Source organism: Dendrobates tinctorius, unplaced genomic scaffold (assembly GCF_039654945.1).
Source record: "Dendrobates tinctorius isolate UK_male_01 unplaced genomic scaffold, ASM3965494v1 ptg000138l, whole genome shotgun sequence".
Classification (NCBI taxonomy): Eukaryota; Metazoa; Chordata; class Amphibia; order Anura; family Dendrobatidae; genus Dendrobates; species Dendrobates tinctorius.
This window is the reverse complement of record NW_027361806.1, coordinates 8,642,850-8,658,229: the sequence shown is the minus strand read 5'-3', so window position 1 is coordinate 8,658,229 and position 15,380 is coordinate 8,642,850.

Sequence of the window (15,380 nt, the reverse complement as noted above, 5' to 3'; positions counted from 1 at the left end):
TAGACTTATACGACCCAATATGATGGGAAATTCTGATGGGTCCAACGAATTTCCAGGAGAAGGACTGAAGATTCTTTCTGGTGCGGCGCCCCCTTGTGTCATAAAGAAGGTATCAGCCAATACGACACATCAGCTGTGTACACTATTTACAGGAAGAAGCTCAGGTGATAAGTAGCCATGTGCGCCTTCACCCTAAGTGCTGCCTCCACGTACCGTTTACTATATAAATGCTCTAATTTATTTTTTATAAGATGATTGTATTTTTTATGATTCCGTGCATGCAGATATGTACAAAGTCACAATGCTTTCTAGGTTTAACATGTGAGATTTATGCTAAAACATCTCATTTATGGCAAAATTAATAAAGAAATGACAAAGCAATAACATTCTGTGACTGTTATTACCCACATAATAGGAAATGGACATGAGGGGCAGCTCCGTAAACCACAATGGAACAGATTGTGCAGAGCAAAATCTTTGGGGTCAATCAAATAATATCTGTCATCTGCAAAATAACAATAGTAATTGGATATTTATCCTTTCATTTTTTTTATTAAATCGTTCCTATATTCTATGTTTATTATTCCCAATATATTCATATAGAGGCCATGGCCCCATTTGTTTTACCTGCACTCACCATTAGGGGGTGCTTAGGAGCTACTACATTATTGGTGGGTTCAGTATATACCAACATACAGAAAGCTCCCTCTAGTGGTGGCTGCTGACAGACAGAAAATTTTCACGTATAGAGGTTATCTGAGGTTTGTGAGGTTTATTTTTCAAGAATGTGCCTATAAGCACTAAGAGGTAAAACTGATTAGTATTATTACCTAAAATGCTTGTCAAATACTCACAAAATGTGAAGACATCTATGTTTGTGCCTCTGGCTTGAGCACATTCTATTCTAACCCTAGATCGCTATTTCAGAATGTTTTGCCCCTTTAAACCTTTAGCTTGGCGATTGTTGGTTCTTTGAGCATAGAGCTGAGTAGATTGAGGAGTCCAATTAAAATGTGCAGTCCCCGTTAAATTACTTTTTTTTTATTCTATACATATATGTTGGCCTAAAATAATATTTTCAATTGGGTTTCATTAACAATGTTGCACCGTTTGCCTTCTGGTATTCTGCGTGTTGCACTGCACACCATCAAAGTTGAATGTGTCTGTAAAAGCTAAGTGGTGCTAAAGTTTTAATTAAATCCAAAGGCAAAAATATTTTTACTCCAAATATAAGCATTTCAAGTAAACAAATAAATAAAGTGGTCTGAAAGCTAGACATCCCCTTATAACCTATGGTCAACTGCTGAATTCTAGATTGGTGGTCCTCAGGTCTCCAAACTAAAACAAAAAAAGGAAACTTCTGTCCTTGTTCTTTTGTTGCAGTCATTCTCTGCAATGTGGGATTTCTGGAACTTTCTTTTTTTTTAATGGAAATTGTCTAAATAGCCGCCTCCATGTATGCAACAAACTTTATGATGATGCGAGGTATGACAATACAACATAGCTAAATTCTCAATTACAACTTCTCAGAGGGTATGTGTAATATCGAGTATAAGGCCGGGGTGACACTAGAGTGAAATACGGACGAGTGAGAGGCGTTAAAAGCACACATTACACACGGACCAATGATTCTCTATGGGGCAGCTCCCAACAGCCGTATATTTCTCGGGCATTTTCTACGGTCCGTGCCAATCACAGCATGCTGAGATTGTCAGCGTACTACGCCCGTAGTACGCCAATGCAAGTCTATGGGTGCGCTAAAAATATGCATTACACATGGACCACACGTGTGACTTGCGAGAAATACGCACCCGGTGTCTTTTAGAAAAGCCGGCAATTCAGTGCGCTATACAGTAAAATCACACTGACAGGTTTAATATAGAAACGAAAAAATAGATATATACATATATATATATATATATATATATATATATATATATACATACAGTTAGGTCCATATATATTTGGACAGAGACAACATTTTTCTAATTTTGGTTCTAGACATTACCACAATGAATTTTAAACAAAACAATTCAGATGCAGTTGAAGTTCAGACTTTCAGCTTTCATTTGAGGGTATCCACATTAAAATTGGATGAAGGGTTTAGGAGTTTCAGCTCCTTAACATGTGCCACCCTGTTTTTAAAGGGACCAAAAGTAATTGGACAATTGACTCCAAGGCTATTTCACGGACAGGTGTGGGCAATCCCTTCTTTATGTCATTCTCAATTAAGCAGATAAAAGGCCTGGTGTAGATTTGAGGTGTGGTGCTTGCATTTGGAAGGTTTTGCTGTGAAGGAAACAGCGGTCAAAGGAGCTCTCCATGTAGGTGAAACAAGCCATCCTTAAGCCGCAGAAAAAAACAGGAAAAACCCATCCGAGAAATTGCTACAACATTAGGAGTGGCAAAATCTACAGTTTGGTACTTCCTGAGAAAGAAAGAGAGCACTGGTGAACCCATCAATGCAAAAAGACCTGGGCGCCCACGGAAGACAACAGTGGTGGATGATCGCCGAATAGTCTCCATGGTGAAGAGAAACCCTTTCACAACAGCCAACCAAGTGAACAACACTCTCCAGGAGGCAGGCGTATCAATATCCAATCTACCATAAAGAGAAGACTGCATGAAAGTAAATACAGAGGGTTCACTGCACGGTGCAAGCCACTCATAAGCATCAAGCATCAAAAGGCTAGACTGGACTTGGCTAAAAGCATCTAAAAAAGCCAGCACAGTTCTGGAAGATAATTCTTTGGACAGATGAAACTAAGATCAACCTCTACCAGAATGATGGAAAGAGAAAAGTATGGTGAAGGCGAGGTACAGCTCATGATCCACAGCATACCACATCATCTGTAAAACATGGCGGAGGCAGTGTGATGGCTTGGGCATGCATGGCTGCCAGTGGCACTGGGTCACTAGTGTTTATTGATGATGTGACACAGGACAGAAGCAGCCGAATGAATTCTGAGGTGTTCAGAGCCATACTGTGTGCTCAGATCCAGCCAAATGCAGCCAAACTGATTGGTCGCCGTTTCATACTACAGATGGACAATGACCCAAAACATAAAGCCAAAGCAACCCAGGAGTTTATTAAAGCAAAGAAGTGGAATATTCTTGAATGGCCAAGTCAGTCACCTGATCTCAACCCAATTGAGCATGCATTTCACTTGTTAAAGACTAAACTTCAGACAGAAAGGCCCACAAACAAACAGCAACTGAAAACCACCGCAGTGAAGGCCTGGCAGAGCATCAAAAAGGAGGAAACACAGCGTCTGGCGATGTCCATGAGTTCAAGACTTCAGGCAGTCATTGCCAACAAAGGGTTTTCAACCAAGAACTAGAAATGAGCATTTTATTTACAATTATTTCATCTGTCCAATTACTTTTGGTCCCTTTAAAAACAGGGTGGCACATGTTAGGGAGCAGAAACTCCTAAACCCTTCATCCAATTTTAATGTGGATACGCTCAAATGAAAGCTGAAAGTCTGAACTTCAACTGCATCTGAATTGTTTTGTTTAAAAATCATTGTGGTAATGTCTAGAACCAAAATTAGAAAAATGTTGTCTCTGTCCAAATATATATGGACCTAACTGTACATACATACACGTTATTGAGACATATATATATATATATTTCACAGAGTTCTTCATAGCAGAATAGCTGCTAATTCAATTGCTGGCTTCTGTCAATTCATTCCCCAGCCCGACAAGAAATGACACGTGGTTTACATACAGTAAACCATTTCATTTCATGTTTTTTATATGTCTTTCACTAGTAATGAGATGAGAGTTGATGTGTAAAATTTGGGAGGTGTAGGTGTTAATTTAAGGGGTTAATTCGTTGTAAAAAAATGCGTGGGCTCCAGCGGGAATTTGTCAACCAGAGAGGTAAAACAGGTGAGTGAGGGCAGATTTTAATAGCCATGAGAGGGACCATTGTTTTTGACCCCCCTGGCTACAAAAATCTGCCCCCAGACACCCCAGAAGTGGCGCATCTATAAGATGTGCCAATTCTGGCACTTATCCTCTCTATTCCCATTGCCCTGTAGCGGTGGCGAATGGGTTAATATAACAAAGGGTTAATGGGTCGCCCTCCCAGGGCTGTGGGGTACTCGGTACCGGGCCCGATGAGCTTCAATGGGAGATGTCACGGAAGCTGGGACCCGGCCCGTGGCCCTGGGCGCCCATTGTAAAAGGGGAATGTTCAGTGTGCTTATGATGAGTGATTCGTGACGCCACCTGTGGTGTTCGGCAATAGAGATGTAAGCCGACGCTGCAGACAGATCCTCTGGGACAGATGGTGTGGTGCGGCAGTGATGTTATAGCCCTCCACAGGCAGGGCTGTAGTCCCAGGGCAGTGTAGGTGAAGTGACACTTAGATGGTGTAGTGTCAGGCGCAAGGGATGTAGCCATGCTGGGCAGGTTGGCGCAGGAATAAGTGGAGGACACCAGGGCATGTAGTTCCAAAGCTTTACTCACAGTCTGTTGCAGGTACAGGTGCCCGCATCCATGCCGTGTCCTCTGGGTCAGGAGCTCAGCCAACTTCCAGGCAAGATGAAGTACTCTTTTCCAACACTCCGCCAACATATGTGCCTTTTCTGAACGTCTCCTCTTATAGCGCCTTTGAATGAAGTACTCCTAGTACTGAGTTACACTGGAGTTCCTCCTGTCAGATGTTCCTATGAACTTTACTTGTACGGCAGACAGCTGTAGCCTGCTTCGGGGACTCCTTGCTACTAAGTCCCGGCTCACTAATATGTTGCTGTTGTGCCCCCTAGTCGCGCGGGAATAAAGTGGTCACTACTTCTATTCCTCCTGCTGCAGGACCATTAGTATCCATACAACCTCGGGGACCGGACCCCGGCCTTGCGCTTAGAACTTGAAAAGGGTTCTCCTCTAACCCTGGTCCTTGTTCTCTTATTCTCCTCACGTTCCGTGCTAATCCTTCTTCCCAATGGAGAATCAAGCTTCCTTTCTCTGTCTCTTTCCTGTGCCAGCAGACCCAGATCACTGTGGCCTGCTGCAGCACTTCCTTCTTCCATCCCTCTCCCGGGGATCTTCTCTGTCCCACACTCTGTCCTTCTACATCCTCACTCACTGACTGAATGACTGACTGAACGACTCACTCAACTCTTCCCGCTCTTTTATGTGAACTAACTCCACCCACCTCCCAGCACGTTTCGTGTTCCAAGCAGGGAGCCACCAAGGGGTGCTATGCTACACTCCAAGCAGGGAGCCGCCGAAGGTGCTTTGCTACACTACTTTGTGGTGTGGGGTGCAGGTGTTGAAGTGTGGTCAGGTGTCTCCACCTTACCTGGATGGTGGGGTACCAAACCTCAGGGGGAGGTGCAGTACCTCTGTGGCGACTGAACCCTCAGGGGCGCCACATTAATGTCACCATTCGTTTGTAAGGTGACATTAAGCCGATTAATAATGGAGAGGTGTCAATAAGACACCCATCCATTATTAACCCTATAGTAAGAAAGGGTTAAAAACCACACACAGACATTAATTAAAAAGTCTTTTAATGAAATAAATACACCAAGATTTTGACAAATTTTTATTCCTCTGGTAATCCCAGAAAAACCATGACCTGCAAAAAAATAACATAAAAAAGCAGCAAAGCAGCTATATCCTTACCGCTCCACTGCTCAGTCATGTCCCACACTGCAATCCTTCACAAGGGGTTAAATAGTTTACAATGAGGATCGGTGCTAATGCGACCAGCCTAACTGTAAACTACAGCCAGAATGACTTAGATCAGCTCTGCGCAGCCTCACTGGCTGCCTGGAGATGACCTAATTACCGTGGGAAACTTTCTGGCTTTTTTCCCACGGTCATTAGTTCATCCTCAGATCAGCCGGGGACTCCCTCTGACATCACTGAGGCTGCGGGGAGTCCCCGGCTGATCTGGAGTGAACTAATGAGCTTGGGATAAAAGTCAGAAAGTTTCCCATGGTAATTAGGTCATCTCCAGGCAGCCAGTGAGGCTGCGCAGAGTTGATCTAAGTCATTCTGGCTGTAGATTACAGTTAGGCTGGTCGCATTAGCACCGGTCCTCATTGTAAACTATTTAACCCCTTGTGAAGGATTGCAGCATGGGACATGACTGAGCAGCGGAGAGGGAAGGATATAGTTGCTTTTTTGTTATTTTTTTGCAGGTCATGGTTTTTTTGGGATTACCAGAGGAATAAAAATTTGTCAAAAACTTGGTGTATTTATTTCATTAAAAGACTTTTTAATTAATGTCTGTGTGTGGTTTTTAACCCTTTCTTAGTATAGGGTTAATAATGGATGGGTGTCTTATTAACACCTCTCCATTATTAACCCCTTCCTGCCATCCGACATACTATCCCGTCCATGGGACCTGGGCCCTTATACCCATGGACGGGATAGTACGTCTCAGCGATCAGCGACGCCCACGTGGTGAGCGCCGCTGATCGCGGCCGGGTGTCAGCTGATTATCACAGCTGACACCCGGCACAATGTGTCAGGGGCGGTCACGGACCGCCCCCGACACGTTACCCCCTTGCACACCGCGATCAAACACGATCGCGGTGTACCGGGAGTTAAAGGGAAGCATCGGCAGGGAGGGGGCTCCCTCCGTGCTTCCCTGAGCCCCCCACGGCAGCGCAATGTGCAGCGCTGCTGCGGGGGGCTCCTTTCCTGCAGGCGAATCCAAGATGGCGACGGGGGCCTTCGGGGGCCTGCAGGAAGCTGGCTTCCTCAGTGCCTGCAAAGCGCAGGCATGAGGAAGCCTTCGGCACTGCCTGTGACAGATCGCTGATCTGTCACAGTGATCTGTGATGTGACAGATCAGCGATCTGTCACAGGACAGTGCTGTCCCACCTGGGACTATGTAATAAAGTAAAGAAAAATAAAAAAAAGTGTAAAAATAATTTTAAAAAAATCGCCAAATAAATTAGTAAAAAAAAAAAAAAATATTCCCCAATAAATTCATTTTTTGAAAAAAACAAAAAAAAAACAATAAAAGTACACATATTAGGTATCGCCGCGTCCGTAACGACCCGCCCTATAAAACTGTCCCATTAGTTTACCCCTTTAGCGAACCCCTTAAAAAATAAAAATAAAAAACGAAGCAAAAAATAATGATTTATTATCATACCGCCAAACAAAAAGTGTAATAACGCGCGATCAAAAAGACGCATATAAATATCCATGGTATCGCTGAAAACGTCATCTTGTCCCGCAAAAAACAAGCCACCATACAGCATCATCAGCGAAAAAATAAAAAAGTTATAGCTCGCAGAATAAAGCGATGCAAAAATAATTATTTTTTATATAAAAGTTTTCATTGCATAAAACCGACAAAACATAAAAAAACGACCTAAATGAGGTATCGCTGTAACCGTACTGACCCGAAGAATAAAACCGCTTTATCAATTTTACCGCACGCGGAACGGTGTAAACGCACTCCCCCAAAAGAAATTCATGAAACGCTGGTTTTTGTTCATTCTGCGTCCCAAAAATCGGAATAAAAAGCGATCAAAAAATGTCACATGCCTGAAAATGGTACCGATAAAAACGTCAACTCGTCCCGCAAAAAATAAGACCTCACATGACTCGGTGGGTCAAAATACGGAAAAATTATAGCTCTCAATATGTGGTGATGCAAAAACTATTTTTACAATAAAAAGCGTCTTTTAGCGTGCGACAGCTGCCAAACATAAAAACCGCCATAAATAGTAAATCAAACCCCCCATTATCACCCCCATAGTTAGGGAAAAATAATAAAATAAAAAAAATGTATTTATTTCCATTTTTCCATTAGGGTTAGGGTTAGGGTTAGGGTTAGGGCTAGGGTTAGGGTTAGGGCTAGGGTTAGGGTTAGGGTTAGCGCCAGGGCTTGGGTTAGGGCTAGGGTTAGGGTTAGGGCTGAGATTAGGGTTAGGGGTGTGTTGGGGTTCGGGTTGGAGTTAGAATTGGGGGTTTCCACTGTTTGGGCACATCAGGGGCTCTCCAAATGCAACATGGCGTCTGATCTCAATTCCAGCCAATTCTGAGTTGAAAAAGTCATATGGTGCTCCTTCCCTTCCAAGCTCTGCCATGCGCCCAAACAGTGTTTTACCCCCACATGTAGGGTATCAGCCTACTCAGGACAAATTGCAAAACAATTTTTGGGGTCCAATTTCTCCTGTTACCCTTAGGAAAATAAAAAATTGGGGGCAAAAATATCATTTTTGTGGAAAAAAATGATTTTTTTATTTTCACGTCCGAGCGTTATAAACTTCTGTGAAGCACTTGGGGGTTCAAAGTGCTCACCACACATCTAGATAAGTTCCGTGGGGGGGTCTAGTGTCCAAAATGGGGTCACTTGTGGGGAGTTTCAATAGTTTAGGTACATCAGGGGCTCTCCAAACGCACATGACACCCGCAGACCATTCCATCAAAGTCTGCATTCCAAAACGTCACTGCTTCCCTTCCGAGCCCTGACGTGTGTCCATACAGTAGTTTTCTCCCACATATGGGGTGTCAGCGTACTCAGGACAAATTGGACAACAACGTTTGGGGTCCAATTTCTCCTGTTACCCTTGGGAAAATGAAAAAATTGGGGACTAATTGATCATGTTTGTGGAAAAAATACGATTTTTTTATTTTCATGCCCGGGCATTATAAACTTCTGTGAAGCCCTTGGGGGTTCAAAGTGCTCACCACACATCTAGATAAGTTCCTTAGGGGTTCTCGTTTCCAAAATGGGGTCATTTGTGGGTGTTTCCACTGTTTAGGTACATTAGGGGCTCTCCAAAGGCAACATGACACCCGCAGACCATTCCATCAAAGTCTGCATTCCAAAACGTCACTACTTCCCTTCCGATCCCTGACGTGTGTCCATACAGTAGTTTTCTCCCCCATATGGGGTGTCAGCGTACTCAGGACAAATTGGACAACAGCTTTTGGGGTTCAATTTCTCCTGTTACCCTTGGGAAAATAAAAAAATTGGGGACTAATTGATCATGTTTGTGGAAAAAATACGATTTTTTTATTTTCATGCCCTGGCATTATAAACTTCTGTGAAGCCCTTGGGGGTTCAAAGTGCTCACCTCACATCTAGATAAGTTCCTTAGGGGGTCTAGTTTTCAAAATGGTGTCATTTGTGGGGGGTTTCCACTGTTTAGGTACATTAGGGGCTCTCCAAAGGCAACATGACACCCGCAGACCATTCCATCAATGTCTGCATTCCAAAACGTCACTACTTCCCTTCCGAGCCCTGACGTGTGTCCATACAGTAGTTTTCTCCCACATATGAGGTGTCAGCGTACTCAGGACAAATTGGACAACAACTTTTGGGGTCCAATTTCTCCTGTTACCCTTGGGAAAATAAAAAAAATGGTGACTAAAAGATCATGTTTGTGGAAAAAATACGAATTTTTCACTTTCACGCCCGGGCGTCATAAACTTCTGTGAAGCACTGGGGGGTTCAAAGTGCTCACCACACATCTAGATAAGTTCCTTGAGGGGTCTAGTTTACAAAATGGTGTCATTTGTGGGGGGTTTCCACTGTTTAGGTATATCAGGGGTTTTCCAATCGCGATATGGTGTCCGATCTCAATTCCAGCCAAAAACGTCAAATGGCGCTGCTTCCCTTCCGAGCTCTGCCATGCGCCCAAATAGTGGTTTACCCCCACATGTGGGGTATCAGCGTACTCAGGACAAATTGCACAATAACTTTTAGGGTGCTGTTACCCTTGGAAAAATAAGAATTGAGGGTGAAAAGATCATTTTTGTGGAAAAAATATGATTTTTTAATTGTACGGTTTTATGTTATAAACTTCTGTGAAGCCCTTGGGGGTTCAAAGTTCTCACCACACATCTAGATAAGTTCCTTAGGGGGTCTAGTTTCCAAAATGGTGTCATTTGTGGGGGGTTTCCACTGTTTTGGTACATCAGGGGTTTTCCAATCGCGACATGATGTCCGATCTCAATTCCAGCCAAAAACGTCAAATGGCGCTGCTTCCCTTCCGAGCTTTGCCATGCGCCCAAATAGTGGTTTACCCCCACAAGTGGGGTATCAGCATACTCAGGACAAATTGCACAATAACTTTTAGGGTCCTGTTACCCTTGGGAAAAGAAAAATTGGGGTGAAAAGATCATTTTTGTGGAAAAAATATGATTTTTTAATTGTACCGCTGTACGTTATAAACTTCTGTAAAGCCCTTGTGGGTTCAAAGTTCTCACCACATATCTAGATAAGTTCCTTGGGGGGTCTAGTTTCCAAAATGGGGTCACTTGTAGGGGGTTTCCACTGTTTAGGTACATCAGGGACTCTCCAAACGTGACATGGCGTCCGATCTGAATTCCAGCCAATTTTGCATTGAAAAACTCAAACGGCGCTCCTTCCATTCTGAGCTCTGCCATGCGCCGAAACAGTCGTTCCCCCCCACAAATCAGGTATCAGCCTACTCAGGACAAATTGCACAATAACTTTTGCAGTCCAATTTCTCCTGTTACCCTTGGTAAAATAAAAAAAATTGAACCTGAAGTATTTTTTTTGTGAAAAAAAGTTAGATGTTCATTTCTTTTTAAATATTCAAAAAAATTCCTGTGACGCACCTAAAGGGTTAATAAACTTCTTGAATGTGGTTTTGAGCACCTTAAGGGGTGCAGTTTTTAGAATGGTGTCACTTTTGGGTATTTTCTATCATATAGACCCCTCAAAGTGGCTTCAAATGTGATGTGGTCCTAAAAATAAAATGGTGTTGTAAAAATGAGAAATCGCTGGTCAACTTTTAACCCTTATAACTTCCTAACAAAAAAAAAATTTGGTTCCAAAATTGTGCTGATGTAAAGTAAACATGTGGGAAATGTTAGTTATCAAGTTTTTTGTGTGCCGTATCTCTGTGATTTAAGGGCATAAAAATTCAAAGTTGGAAAATTGCGAAATTTTCAAAATTTTTGCCAAATTTCCATTTTTTTCACAAATAAACGCAAGTTATTTGAATGAAATTTTACCACTAACATGAAGTACAATATGTCACGAGAAAACAGTGTCAGAATCACTGGGATCAATGGAAGCGTTCCAGAGTTATGACCTCATAAAGGTACAGTGGTCAGAATTGTAAAAATTGGCCCGGTCATGAACGTGCAAACCACCCTTGGGGGTGAAGGGGTTAATCGGCTTAATGTCACCAGAATTGGCACATCTTATAAATGCGCCTTTTCTGGGGTGTCTGGGGGCAGATTTTTGTAGCCGGGGGGGGGCCAAAAACAACGGTCCCTCTCATGGCTACTAAAATATTCCCTCACTCACCTGCTTTACCTCTCTGGTTGACAAATTACCGCAGGAGCCCACACATTTTTTTACAACGAATTAACCCCTTAAATTAACACCTACACCTCCCAAATTTTACACATCAACCCTCATCTCATTACTAGTGAAAGACATATAAAAAAAACATGAAATGAAATGGTTTACTGTAAGTATACCATGTGTCATTTCATGTCGGGTTGGGGAATGATTTGACAGAAGCCGGCAATTGAATTAGCAGCTATTCTGCTATGAAGAACTCTGTGAAATATAAATATATACTGTATATATATGTGTGTCTCAATGACATGTGTGTGTGTATATATATATATATATATATCCAACAATGTAGACCAGCTCACTCCTGTGAACCACCTGGAACCTCAGCTGACCTGGTTAACTCCGTTGTGCACGGATCTGGATGTAGGAGTCCATCCATACAAATGTGAACAACGACAAAGCAAAGTCCAGCAATAACGTGAGCAATCCAGGATGCTGTTAAAATTTTTTTTCTTTTTATTCATAAATCCATTAAAATGCAATGGTCCAAGCAGTTCAAAACAGCAATAACGCAGGAAAGAAGTGCAGATAGGACTACGCGTTTCAGCGGTAGAACCCGCCTTCTTCACGGTCCAGAATCTGCACTACTTTCCTGCGTTATTGCTGTTTTGAACTGCTTGGACCATTGCATTTTAATGGATTTATGAATAAAAAGAAAAAAATTTTTAACAGCATCCTGGATTGCTCACGTTATTGCTGGACTTTGCTTTGTCGTTGTTCATATACAGTATATATTTATATATATGTATTCTATGTGTCTATATCTATTCTTTCGTTTGTGTTAGAAAACCTGTCATAGGGCTCCATTATATGTCCATTTTGAAAGCCTGTGAGAAATTCTCGCCATACGGATGCCATACGGATTACATACGGATGTTTACATGCGCAAAATACGTGACCACACCTTGATTACGGATGACATACGGATCACTATTTAGGGGTCATTCATCCGTATTACGCCTGTAAACTACGGACCGTATTTTGCATCGGTTAGTGTGACCCCGGCCTAATAGTGAACTATGCTAAGTGAACTTGCCCTTTAAATTTTACATGCATTAAGCATCTTCGGAAATCAGTACGGTCATCTGTCGTGAAGCTTTTGGCTTCAGCACATTAGTACGTCACGGATATTATTTCCCTCTTACAAGACTGTATTACCAAGAAGTATCATTTCTCCTTGCGGAGAATGACATGCTAAGCATGTCGAGATGAGGAGACTTAAAGCTGCAATGCTCCTCTGGGAAATATGGTAATTATGCAAATTGTCTCTTCAGAGAGGAAGAAGACTAGAACTCTAGTGCCACCTATTGGAAGTAGCAATCCTAAAAGTCAATGTCGACCCTTTAACGAGCCTAGTTACATGACTTAGGATAAAAGCCAATCCAGAATCTCAATTTGCAGACACTGTGTTTCGGGGTACTGCCCCTCGTCAGTGCAAAGTGTGAGATCTGGCTTGGCTGTGAGAGAGGCGTCTGACCGATATCCAAGACTGTATTACAAAACAGCTATGGGCAGTGACTTCAGCTTAGATCCCTTGTCAGTTAGAGTCTGTGGTAGTCTGAAATGATCCTCCTGTCTCACCTGTATGAAAAATAAAAGGTTTTCAGGTAACTGCTGCATATAGACTGATAAACCTCAATAGTGTTAATGAAAGAACTATATACCTGAGTCAGTCCCAGCCAGCTTCCAGGAAGGCTGTGTCTCGAGTGACATTACAAGAAGTAACTCATGAGGATTCGGTGCCAGTACATATATTATAGAGGGAAGTTAGCTATCTGGCGCTTGGGATTTGGTTGGCCGTCCACTTAATTTGTGCAATTAACCCCTTCACCCCCAAGGGTGGTTTGCACGTTCATGACCGGGCCAATTTTTACAATTCTGACCACTGCACCTTTATGAGGTCATAACTCTGGAACGCTTCCATGAATCCCGGTGATTCTGACATTGTTTTCTCGTGACATATTGTACTTCATGTTAGTGGTAAAATTTCATTCAAATAACTTGCGTTTATTTGTGAGAAAAATGGAAATTTGGTGAAAATTTTGAAAATTTCGCAATTTTCCAACTTTGAATTTTTATGCCCTTAAATCACAGAGATACGGCACACAAAAAACTTGATAACTAACATTTCCCACATGTTTACTTTACATCAGCACAATTTTGGATCCAAAAATTTTTTTTTTAGGAAGTTATAAGGGTTAAAAGTTGACCAGCGATTTCTCATTTTTACAACACCATTTTATTTTTAGGACCACATCACATTTGAAGCCACTTTGAGGGGTCTATATGATAGAAAATACCCAAAAGTGACACCATTCTAAAAACTGCACCCCTTAAGGTGCTCAAAACCACATTCAAGAAGTTTATTAACCCTTTAGGTGCGTCACAGGAATTTTTTTGAATATTTAAAAAAAATGAACATCTAACTTTTTTTCATAAAAAAATACTTCAGGTTCAATTTTTTTTATTTTACCAAGGGTAACAGGAGAATTTGGACTGCAAAAGTTATTGGGCAATTTGTCCTGAGTACGCTGATACATGATATGTGGGGGGGAACGACTGTTTCGGCGCATGGCAGAGCTCAGAATGGAAGGAGCGCCGTTTGACTTTTTCAATGCAAAATTGGCTGGAATTCAGATCGGACGCCATGTCACGTTTGGAGAGTCCCTGATGTACCTAATCAGTGGAAACCCCCTACAAGTGACCCCATTTTGGAAACTAGACCCCCCAAGGAACTTATCTAGATATGTGGTGAGAACTTTGAACCCACAAGGGCTTTACAGAAGTTTATAACGTACAGCGGTACAATTAAAAAATCATATTTTTTCCACAAAGATGATCTTTTCACCCCAATTTTTCTTTTCCCAAGGGTAACAGGACCCTAAAAGTTATTGTGCAATTTGTCCTGAGTACGCTGATACCCCACATGTGGGGGTAAACCACTATTTGGGCGCATGGCAGAGCTCGGAAGGGAAGCAGCGCCATTTGACGTTTTTGGCTGGAATTGAGATTGGACACCATGTCGCGATTGGAAAACCCCTGATGTACCAAAACAGTGGAAACCCCCCACAAATGACACCATTTTGGAAACTAGACCCCCCAAGGAACTTATCTAGATGTGTGGTGAGCACTTTGAACCCCCCAGTGCTTCACAGAAGTTTATAACGCCCGGGCGTGAAAATAAAAAATTCGTATTTTTTCCACAAACATGATCTTTTAGTCACCATTTTTTTATTTTCCCAAGGGTACCAGGAGAAATTGGACCCCAAAAGTTGTTGTCCAATTTGTCCTGAGTATGCTGATACCCCATATGTGGGAGAAAACTACTGTATGGGCACACGTCGGGGCTCGGAAGGGAAGTAGTGACGTTTTGGAATGCAGACTTTGATAGAATGGTCTGCGGGTGTCATGTTGCCTTTGGAGAGCCCCTAATGTACCTAAACAGTGGAAACCCCCCACAAATGACACCATTTTGTAAACTAGACCCCCCCAAGGAACTTATCTAGATGTGTGGTGAGCACTTTGACCCCCCAGTGCTTCACGGAAGTTTATAACGCCCGGGCGTGAAAATAAAAAATTCGTATTTTTTCCACAAACATGATCTTTTAGTCACCATTTTTTTATATTCCCAAGGGTACCAGGAGAAATTGGACCCCCATAAGTTGTTGTCCAATTTGTCCTGAGTATGCTGATACCCCATATGTGGGAGAAAACTACTGTATGGGCACATGTCGGGGCTCGGAAGGGAAGTAGTGACGTTTTGGAATGCAGACTTTGATGGAATGGTCTGCGGGTGTCATGTTGCCTTTGGAGAGCCCCTAATGTACCTAAACAGTGGAAATCCCCCACAAATGACCCCATTTTGAAAACTAGACCCCCTAAGAAACTTATCTAGATGTGTGGTGAGCACTTTGAACCCCCAAGGGCTTCACAGAAGTTTATAATGCCCGGGCATGAAAATAAAAAAATCGTATTTTTTCCACAAACATGATCAATTAGTCCCCAATTTTTTCATTTTCCCAAGGGTAACAGGAGAAATTGGACCCCAAAAGTT